Source organism: Arachis ipaensis, chromosome B6 (assembly GCF_059453495.1).
Source record: "Arachis ipaensis isolate K30076 ecotype BB chromosome B6, ASM5945349v1, whole genome shotgun sequence".
In the NCBI taxonomy this organism is placed as follows: domain Eukaryota; kingdom Viridiplantae; phylum Streptophyta; class Magnoliopsida; order Fabales; family Fabaceae; genus Arachis; species Arachis ipaensis.
This window is the reverse complement of record NC_142441.1, coordinates 129,840,765-129,851,592: the sequence shown is the minus strand read 5'-3', so window position 1 is coordinate 129,851,592 and position 10,828 is coordinate 129,840,765. Positions and strand designations below refer to the sequence as shown.

Genomic DNA, 10,828 nt, shown 5'->3' with positions numbered 1-10,828 from the left:
CCTTGTAAATCTCAGTCAGGCGGATATAAAATAGTTATGGAGTTTTCGAACATAAATAATAAATAGATAGAAAATAAGGATAGAAACACTTATGTATATCATTGGTGAGAATTTCAGATAAGTGTATAGAGATGCTTTCGTTCCTCTGAACTTCTGCTTTCCTGCTGTCTTCATCCAATCAGTCTTACTCCTTTCCATGGCTGGCTTTATGTAAGGACATCACCGTTGTCAATGGCTACTTTTAATCCTCTCTGGAAAATGGTCCGATGCACTGTCACTGCATGGCTAATCGTCTGGAGGCATCACCCTTGTCAATGGCTGCATCCTATCCTCTTGTGAAAATGGTCCAAATGCTCTGTCACAGTACGGCTAATCATCTGAGGTTCTCGATCATACTAGAATAGGATTCACCCTCCTTTTGCGTCTGTCACAATGCCCAACACTCGCGAGTTTGAAGTTCGTCACAGTCATTCAATCCCAGAGTCCTACTCGGAATACCACAGACAAGGTTTAGACTTTCCGGACTCTCATGAATGCTGCCATCAATCCAGCTTATACCACGAAGATTCTGATTAAGAGATCCAAGAGATAATCATTCAATCTAAGGTAGAACGGAAGTGGTTGTCAGGCACGCGTTTATAGGGAATGATGATGATTGTCACGTTCATCACATTCAGGTTGAAGTGCGAATGAATATCTTAGAAGCGGAATAAGTTGAATTGAATAGAAAAACAGTAGTACTTTGCATTAATCTTTGAGGAACAGCAGAGCTCCACACCTTAATCTATGGAGTGCAGAAACTCTACCGTATGAAAATACATAAGTGATAATGGTTCAGGCATGGCCGAATGGCCAGCCCCCATGAAAGTCTAAGATAGCATAAAACTGATCAAAGATGTCTAATACAATAGTAAAAAGTCCTATTTATACTAAACTAGTTACTAGGGTTTACAGAAGTAAGTAATTGATGCATAAATCCACTTTCGGGGCCCACTTGGTGTGTGCTTGGGCTGAGCTTGAATGTTACACGTGTAGAGGTCAATCTTGGAGTTGAACGCCAGTTTGTAACGTATTTCTGGCGTTCAACTCTGGCTTGTGACGTGTTTCTGGCGTTTAACTCCAGACAGCAGCGTAGAACTGACGTTCAACGCCCTTTTACGTCGTCTAAACTCGGCCAAAGTATGGACTATTATATATTGCTGGAAAGCCTGGATGTCTACTTTCCAACGCAATTAGAAGCGCGCCATTTTAAGTTCTGTAGCTCTAGAAAATCCACTTTGAGTGCAGGGAGGTCAGAATCCAACAGCATCAGCAGTCCTTCTTCAACCTCTGAATCTGATTTTTGCTCAAGTCCCTCAATTTCAGCCAGAAGATACCTGAAATCACAGAAAAACACATAAACTCATAGTAAAGTCCAGAAATGTGAATTTAACATAAAAACTAATAAAAACATCCCTAAAAGTAACTAGATTCCACTAAAAACATACTAAAAACAATGCCAAAAAGCGTATAAATTATCCGCTCATCACAACACCAAACTTAAATTGTTGCTTTTCCCCAAGCAACTGAAAATCAAATAGGATAAAAAGAAGAGAATATACTATAAATTCCAAACTATCAATGAAACATAGCTCCAATTAAATGAGCGGGACTTGTAGCCTTTTGCCTCTTGAATAGTTTTGGCATCTCACTTTATCCATTGAAGTTCAGAATGATTAGCATCTATAGGAACTCAGAGTTCAGATAGTGTTATTGATTCTCCTAGTTCAGTATGATGATTCTTGAACACAGCTATTTTATGAGTCTTGGCCGTGGCCCTAAGCATTTTGTTTTCCGGTATTACCACCGGATACATAAATGCCACAGACACATAACTGGGTGAACCTATTCAGATTGTGACTCAGCTTTGCTAAAGTCCCCAATTAGAGGTGTCCAGGGTTCTTAAGCACACTCTTCTTTTACTTTGGACCTTGACTTTAACCGCTCAGTCTCAAGTTTTCACTTGACACCTTCACGCCACAAGCACATGGTTAGGGACAGCTTGGTTTAGCCGCTTAGGCCAGGATTTTATTCCTTTAGGCCCTCCTATCCACTGATGCTCAAAGCCTTGGGATCCTTTTTATTTACCCTTGCATTTTGGTTTTAAGGGTTATTGGCTTTTTGCTCTTGCCTCTTGGTTTTAAGAGCTTTTGGCTTTTTCTGCTTGCTTTTTCTTTCTATTTTTTTTTCGCCTATTTTTTTTCTGCAAGCTTTGTTCTTTGCTGCTTTTTCTTGCTTCAAGAATCATTTTTATGATTTTTTAGATTTTCAAATAACATGTCTCCTTATCATCATTCTTTCAAGAGCCAACATATTTAACATTCTTAAACAACAACTTCAAAAGACATATGCACTGTTCAAGCATTCATTCAGAAAACAAGAAGCATTGTCACCACATCAATATAATTAAACTAAGTTCAAGGATAAATTCGAAACTCATGTACTTCTTGTTCTTTTGAATTAAAACATTTTTCATTTAAGAGAGGTGATGGATTCATAGGACATTCATAACTTTAAGACAAAGTTACTAAATACTAATGATCATGTAATGAAGACACAAATATGGATAAGCACTTAACATAGAGAAAACGAAAAACAGAGAATGTAAGAACAAGGAATGAGTCCACCTTAGTGATGGTGGCGTTTCCTTCTTGAGGAACCAATGATGTCCTTGAGCTCTTCTATGTCTCTTCCTTGTCTTTGTTGCTCCTCCCTCATTGCTTTTTGATCTTCTCTTATTTCATGAAGGATGATGGAGTGCTCTTGATGTTCCACCCTTAATTGTCCCATGTTGGAACTTAATTCTCCTAGAGAGGTGTTGATTTGCTCCCAATAGTTTTGTGGAGGAAAATGCATTTGAGGCATCTCCGGGATCTCATGGTGATGAGCTTCATGCGTCTCTTGAGATCCATGAATGGGCTCTCTTGCTTGCTCCATCCTTTTCTTAGTGATGGGCTTCTCTTCCTCAATGGGAATGTCTCCTTCTATGAAAGCTCCAGCTGAGTAACATAGATGGCAAATAAGATGAGGAAAAGCTAGCCTTGCCCCAGGAGAGGGCTTTTCAGCTATTTTGTAGAATTCAAGGGAGATGACTTCATGAACTTCTACTTCCTCTCCAATCATGATGCTATGAATCATGATGGCCCGATCCACAGTAACTTCAGATCGGTTGCTAGTGGGGATGATGGAGCGTTGGATGAACTCCAACCATCCTCTAGCCACAGGCTTGAGGTCCAGTCTTCTTAATTGAACCGGCTTGCCTTTGGAGTCAATCTTCCATTGAGCTCCTTCCACACATATGTCCATGAGGACTTGGTCCAACCTTTGATTAAAGTTGACCCTTCTAGTGTAGGGGCGTGCATCTCCTTGCATCATAGGCAAGTTGAACGCCAATGGTGCACGAAATTGTGATCTCCAGGCTCGAACAAATCCTGGTAATGGCTCCAAAGCTTGGTGCTCTGATCTTAATTCATAATTGTCACAACTTCGATACAACTAACCAGCAAGTGCACTGGGTCGTCCAAGTAATACCTTACGTGAGTAAGGGTCGAATCCCACGGAGATTGTTGGTATGAAGCAAGCTATGGTCACCTTGTAAATCTCAGTCAGGCAGATATAAAGTGATAATGGTGTTTTCAAATATTATATAATAAAATAGGGATAGAGATACTTATGTAATTCATTGGTAGGAATTTTAGATAAGCGAATGGAGATGCTTTTTGTTCCTCTGAACCTCCGCTTTCTTGCTATCTTCATCCAATCTGTCTTACTCCTTTCCATGGCTGGCTGTATGCAAGGGCATCACCGTTGTCAGTGGCTACATCCCCTCCTCTCAGTGAATAATATGCTCACGCACCCTGTCACGGCACGGCTATTCATCTGTCGGTTCTCGATCATGCTGGAATAGGATTCACCCTCCTTTTGCGTCTGTCACTAACGCCCTGCAATCGCGAGTTAGGAGCTCGTCACAGTCATTCAATCATTGAATCCTAATCGGAATACCACAGACAAGGTTTAGACTTTCCGGATTCTCTTGAATGCCGCCATCATTCTAGCTTACGCCACGAAGATTCTGGTTAGGAGATCTAAGAGATATTCATTCTAGCTTAATTCATGTAGAACAGAAGTGTTTGTCAGACACGCGTTCATAAGGGAGAAGGATGATGAGCGTCACACATAATCAACACCTTCATCACGTTCTTGGGTGCGAATGGATATCTTTAGAAGAGAAATAAGAAGAATTGAATAGAAAACAGTAGTACTTTGCATTAATCTTTGAGGAACAGCAGAGCTCCACACCTTAATCTATGGAGTGTAGAAACTCTACCGTTGAAAATACATAAGTGAAGGTCCAGGCATGGCCGAGATGGCCAGCCCCCTAAACGAGATCACAGGATCAAAATACGATCCAGGATGGTCAAAAAGACGTCTAATACAATAGTAAGAGGTCCTATTTATAATAAACTAGTCACTAGGGTTTACATGAGTAAGTAATTGATGCATAAATCTACTTCTGGGGCCCACTTGGTGTGTGTTTGGGCTGAGCTTAAGTGTAGCACGTGCAGAGGCCATTTGTGGAGTTGAACGCCAGTTTCTGTGCCAGTTTGGGCGTTCAACTCTGGTTCTGGATCCTTTTCTGGCGCTGGGCGCCAGATTTGGGCAGAAGGCTGGCGTTGAACGCCAGTTTACGTCGTCAATTCTTGGCCAAAGTATGGACTATTATATATTGCTGGAAATCCCTGGATGTCTAATTTCCAACGCAATTGGAAGCGCGCCATTTCGAGTTCTGTAGCTCTAGAAAATCCACTTTGAGTGCAGGGAGGTCAGAATCCAACAACATCAGCAGTCCTTTTTCAACCTCTGAATCTGATTTCTGCTCAAGTCCCTCAATTTCAGCCAGAAAATACCTGAAATCACAGAAAAACACACAAACTCATAGTAAAGTCCAGAAATGTGAATTTAACATAAAAACTAATGAAAACATCCCTAAAAGTAACTAGATCCTACTAAAAACATACTAAAAACAATGCCAAAAAGCGTATAAATTATCCGCTCATCAGCCAACCTCACATTTTTCGGACTAAAATCTAAGTATTTCCCCCGAACCATTGTAATATAATTCTTTGGATTCGGGTTCTTACTTTGATCATGGTTCCTAGTGATCCATGCATTGGCATAGAACTCTTGAACCATTAGGATGCCGACTTGTTAGATGGGGTTTGTTAGAACTCCCCAACCTCTTCTTTGGATTTCATGTCGGATCTCCGGATACTCATTTCTCTTGAGCTTGAAAGGGACCTCGGGGATCACCTTCTTCTTGGCAACAACATCATAGAAGTGGTCTTGATGGGCTTTGGAGATGAACCTTTCCATCTCCCATGACTCGGAGGTGGAAGCTTTTGTCTTCCCTTTCCCTTTTCTAGAGGATTCTCCGGTCTTAGGTGCCATCAATGGTAATGGAAAAACAAAAATCTTATGCTTTTACCACACCAAACTTAGAATTTTGCTCACCCTCGAGCAAGAGAAGAAAGAATAGATGAAGAAGAAGAAGAAAATATGGAGGAGAGGAGGGAGTGGTGTATTCGGCCAAGAAGAGAAGAGAGGGTTGTGTTGTGTGAAAATGAGGAAGAATGGAGGGCTATATATAGGGAAGGGAGGGGGGTAAGGTTCGGCCATAAGGGTGGGTTTTGGGTGGGAAATTGATTTCGAATTTTGAAGGTAGGTGGAGTTTATGAGGTAGGTTTATGGGGAAGAGTGGATGGATGTGAGTGGTGGTAGGGAAGAGTGATTGAGGTAGAGTTTTAGCGAAAAGTGTTTATTGGGAAGAGAGGATGAACATTGAGAAGAGGGAAGAGAGTGAGTGGTGGTAGGTGGGGATCCTGTGGGGTCCACAGATGCTGAGATGATCCTGTGGGGTCCACAGATCCTGAGGTGTCAAGGAATTGCATCCCTGCACCAATTAGGCATGTAAAATGCCTTTGCATGCAATTCTGGCGTTTAAACGCCGAATTGATGCTTGTTCTGGGCGTTCAACGCCCAGATGAAGCATATTTCTAGCGTTGAACGCCAACCAGATGCTTGTTTCTGGCGTTCAGCGCCAGCTCTTCTTCACTGTGCATTTCTGGCGTCTGAACGCCAGGATGCTGCTTGTTTCTGGCAACGCCAGAAACAAGCTCTGTTCTGGCGTTGAACGCCAGACAGATGCTCCTTACTGGCGTTTAAACGCCAGTGAGATCCTCCTCCAGGGTGTGATTTTTCTTCTGCTGTTTTTGATTCCGTTTTCAATTTTTATATTTATTTTGTGATTCCACATGATCATGAACCTAATAAAACATGAAATAACAATAAAAATAAATTAAAATTAGATAAATAAAAATTAGGTTGCCTCCCAATAAGCGCTTCTTTAATGTCAATAGCTTGACAATGGGCTCTCATGGAGCCTCACAGACGTTCAGAGCATTGTTGAGACTCCCCAACACCAAACTTAGAGTTTGGATATGGGAGTTCAACACCAAACTTAGAGTTTGGTTGTGGCCTCCCAACACCAAACTTAGAGTTTGACTGTGGGGGCTCTGGTTGACTCTGCAGAGGGAGAAGCTTACTGTGCCTCTTTTCTATGTTTACAGAAGGATAAACTTGAGTTGTAAACAAAAGGGAGTCCCCATTCAATTGAAGGACTAATTCACCTCTGTCAACATCAATCACAGCTCTTGCTGTGGCTAGGAAGGGTCTTCCAAGGATGATGAATTCATCCTCATCCTTTTCAGTATCTAGGACTATAAAATCAGCAGGGATGTAAAGGCCTTCAACCTTTACTAACACGTCCTCTACTTGTCCATAAGCCTGTTTTCTTAAATTGTCTGCCATCTCTAATGAGATTTTAGTAGCTTGCACCCCAAAGATTTCCAGTTTCTCTATTACAGAGAGGGGCATGAGGTTTATCCCTGAACCAAGGTCACACAGAGCCTTTTCAAAGATTATGGTGCCTATGGTACAAGGTATTAAGAACTTTCCAGGATCCTGTTTCTTCTGAGGCAATGTCAGTTGATCCAGATCACTTAGTTCATTGGTGAACAAGGGAGGTTCATCTTCCTAAGTCTCAATACCAAATAATTTGGCATTCAGCTTCATGATTGGACCAAGGTACTTGGTAACTTGCTCCTTAGTAACATCCTCATTCTCTTCAGAAGAGGAATACTCATCAGAGCTCATGAAGGGCATAAGGAGGTTCAATGGAATCTCTATGGTCTCTAGATGAGTCTCAGATTCCTTTGGTTCCTCAAAGGGAAACTCCTTATTAATCACTGGACATCCCAGGAGGTCTTCCTCACTGGGATTTATGTCCTCCCCTTCCTCTCCAGGTTCGGCCGTGTTGACTATGTCAATGGCCTTGCACTCTCCTTTTGGATTTTCTTCTGTATTGCTTGGGAGAGTACTAGAAGGGATTTCAGTGATCCTTTTACTCAGCTGGCCCACTTGTGCCTCCAAATTTCTAATGGAGGACCTTGTTTCATTCATGAAACTTACAGTGGTCTTAGATAGATCAGAGACTAAGTTTGCTAAATTAGAGGTATTTTGTTCAGAATTCTCTGTCTGTTGCTGAGTGGATGATGGAAAAGGTTTACTATTGTTAAACCTATTTCTTCCACCATTATTAAAGCCTTGTTGAGGCTTTTGTTGATCCTTCCATGAGAGATTTGGGTGATTTCTCCATGAGGGATTATAGGTGTTTCCATAAGGTTCACCCATGTAATTTACCTATACTATTGCAGGGTTTTCAGGATCATAAGCTTCTTCTTCAGAAGATGCCTCTTGAGTACTGTTGGATGCAGCTTGCATTCCATTCAGACTCTGAGAAATCATATTGACTTGCTGAGTCAATATTTTATTCTGAGCCAATATGGCATTCAGAGTATCAATTTCAAGAACTCCCTTCTTCATAGGCATCCCATTACTCACAGGATTCCTCTCAGAAGTGTACATGAACTGGTTATTAGCAACCATGTCAATGAGTTCTTGAGCTTCTGCAGGCATTTTCTTTAAGTGAATGGATCCACCTGCAGATGTATCCAATGATATTTTAGCTAATTCAGACAGACCATCATAGAATATGTCCAGGATGGTCCATTCTGAAAGCATGTCAAAAGGATACTTTTTGGTCAATTCTTTGTATCTCTCCCAAGCTTCATAGAGGGATTCACCTTTTTTCTGTCTGAAGGTATGAACATCCACTCTAAGCTTACTCAGCTTTTGAGGAGGAAAGAACTTGGCTAAGAAAGCCTTGACCAGCTTATCCCAAGAGTTCAGGCTATCCTTAGGGTGAGAGTCCAACCATATTCTAGCTCTGTCTCTTACAGCAAAAGGGAAAAGCATGAGCCTGTAGACTTCAGGATCTACTCCATTAGTCTTAACAGTATCACATATCTGCAAGAATTCAGTTAAGAACTGAAAAGGATCTTCAGATGGAAGTCCATGAAACTTGCAGTTCTGCTGCATCAAAGAAACTAATTGAGATTTTAGCTCAAAATTGTTTGCTCCAATGGCAGGAATGGAGATGCTTCTTCCATGTAAATTGGAATTAGGTGCAGTAAAGTTACCAAGTATCCTCCTTGCATTATTATTATTTTTGGCTGCCATCTCCTCTTCTTGTTCGAAAATTTCTGAAAGGTGCTTGCTGGATTGTTGTAATTTAGCTTCTCTTAGTTTCCTCTTCAGAGTCCTTTCAGGTTCTGGATCTGCTTCAACAAGAATATTCTTGTCCTTGCTCCTGCTCATATGAAAAAGAGAGACAGAAAAATAATAATAATAGGGGTCCTTTTTACCACAGTATAGAGGTCCCTGTGTGAGTAGGAGAAAAGAAGAAGAAAAAAATTCGAACACAGATGGAAGAGAGGGTTCGAATTTGGGTGAGATGAAGTGTTAGTAGATGAATAAATAAACAGAAGGAGATAAGAGAGAGAGAGAATTTTCGAAAATAATTTTTGAAAAAGAGTTAGTGATTTTTCGAAAATTAAAATAAAAAATTAAAATAATTAGTTAATTAAAAAGAAATTTTGAAAAAGAGGGAAGATATTTTCGAAAATTAGAGAGAGAGAGTTAGTTAGGTAGTTTCGAAAAAGATAAGAAACAAACAAAAGTTAGTTAGTTAGTTGAAACAAATTTGAAAATCAATTTTCAAAAGATAAGAAGATAAGAAGTTAGAAAAGATATTTTAAAATCAAATTTTTGAAAAAGATATGATTTTGAAAAAGATAAGATAGAAAGATATTTTTGAAAAGATATGATTGAAATTAGTTTTGAAAAAGATTTGATTTTTAAAATCACAATTAATGACTTGATTCACAAGAAATCACAAAATATGATTCTAGAACTTAAAGTTTGAATCTTCCTTAACAAGTAAGTAACAAACTTGAAATTTTTGAATCAAAACATTAATTGATGATGTTATTTTCGAAAATTAGGAGAAAAAGATAAGAAAAAGATTTTTGAAAAATATTTTTAAAATTTTCGAAAATAAATAAGAAAAATAAAAAAGATTTGATTTTTGAAAAAGATTTTGAAAAAGATAAGATTTTTAAATTGAAAATTTGATTTGACTCATAAAAACAACTAGATTTTAAAAAGTTTTGAAAAAGTCAACTCAAATTTTCGAAATTTATGAGTGAAAAAAAAAAGGGAAAGATATTTTTTGATTTTTAAATTTTTAATGATGAGAGAGAAAAACATGAAAATGATGCAATGCATGAAAATTTTTGGATCAAAGTATGTGATGAATGCAAGAACACTATGAATGTCAAGATGAACACCAAGAACACTTTGAATGTCAAGATGAACATCAAGAACTTATTTTTGAAAATTTTATATGCAAAGAAAACATGCAAGGCACCAAACTTAGAAATCTTTCATGTTTAGACTCTATGGATGCAAAAATGCACATGTAAAACAAGAAAAGATGCAAAACAAGAAAACATCAAGATCAAACAAGAAGACTTACCAAGAACAACTTGAAGATCATGAAGAACACTATGAATGCATGAATTTTCGAAAAATGCAAGATGAATATGCAATTGACACCAAACTTTCAACTTGACTCAAGACTCAAACAAGAAACATGAAATATTTTTTATTTTTATGATTTTTTTTTTTGGGTTTTTTGAAAATTAATGTGAAAAAGAAAAATAAGGATTCCAAAATTTTTAATATGAATTCCAGGAATCTTGTGCTCTTTAGTCTAAAGCTCCAATCTGAGGGTTAGGCATGGCTTAATAGCCAGCCAAGCTTTAGAAGATATTGATACTTTCCATGTATAGAGCAACTAAGTGTGTGAGAATCAACAAGCTCTTGTGATGATAAGTTGAAACCCCAGTCCAAAAGATTAGACATGGCTTACAGCCAGTCAGGATTCAACAAATCATCATGAAACACTAGAATTTATTCTTAAAAATTCGGAAGAAAAATATATTTTTGAAAATATTTATTTTAAAATTTTTTTTTTTCGAAAACAGATAAGAAATTTTTGAAAGGTTTTTGAAAATTTTTTGAAAATAAAACAAAAAGAAAATTACCTAATCTGAGCAACAAGATGAACCGTCAGTTGTCCAAACTCGAACAATCCCCGGCAACGGCGCCAAAAACTTGGTGCACGAAATTGTGATCTCAGGCAACGGCGCCAGAAACTCTGTACGCACGTCTTAATAAATTGTTTTTCATTCACAACTTCGATACAACTAACCAGCAAGTGCACTGGGTCATCCAAGTAATAAACCTTACGTGAGTAAGGGTCGATCCC

At 38.8% G+C, this 10,828-nt stretch overlaps 1 non-coding gene across 1 annotated transcript; it reads left to right on the top strand.

Moving 5' to 3' along the window:
- The first annotated feature begins 8,172 nt into the window (after positions 1-8,172).
- On the top strand, positions 8,173-8,280 carry LOC148562734 (small nucleolar RNA R71). Its single transcript, XR_015886568.1, has one exon. It is a non-coding gene; the product is annotated as a small nucleolar RNA R71 (small nucleolar RNA).
- Positions 8,281-10,828: the final 2,548 nt, after the last annotated feature.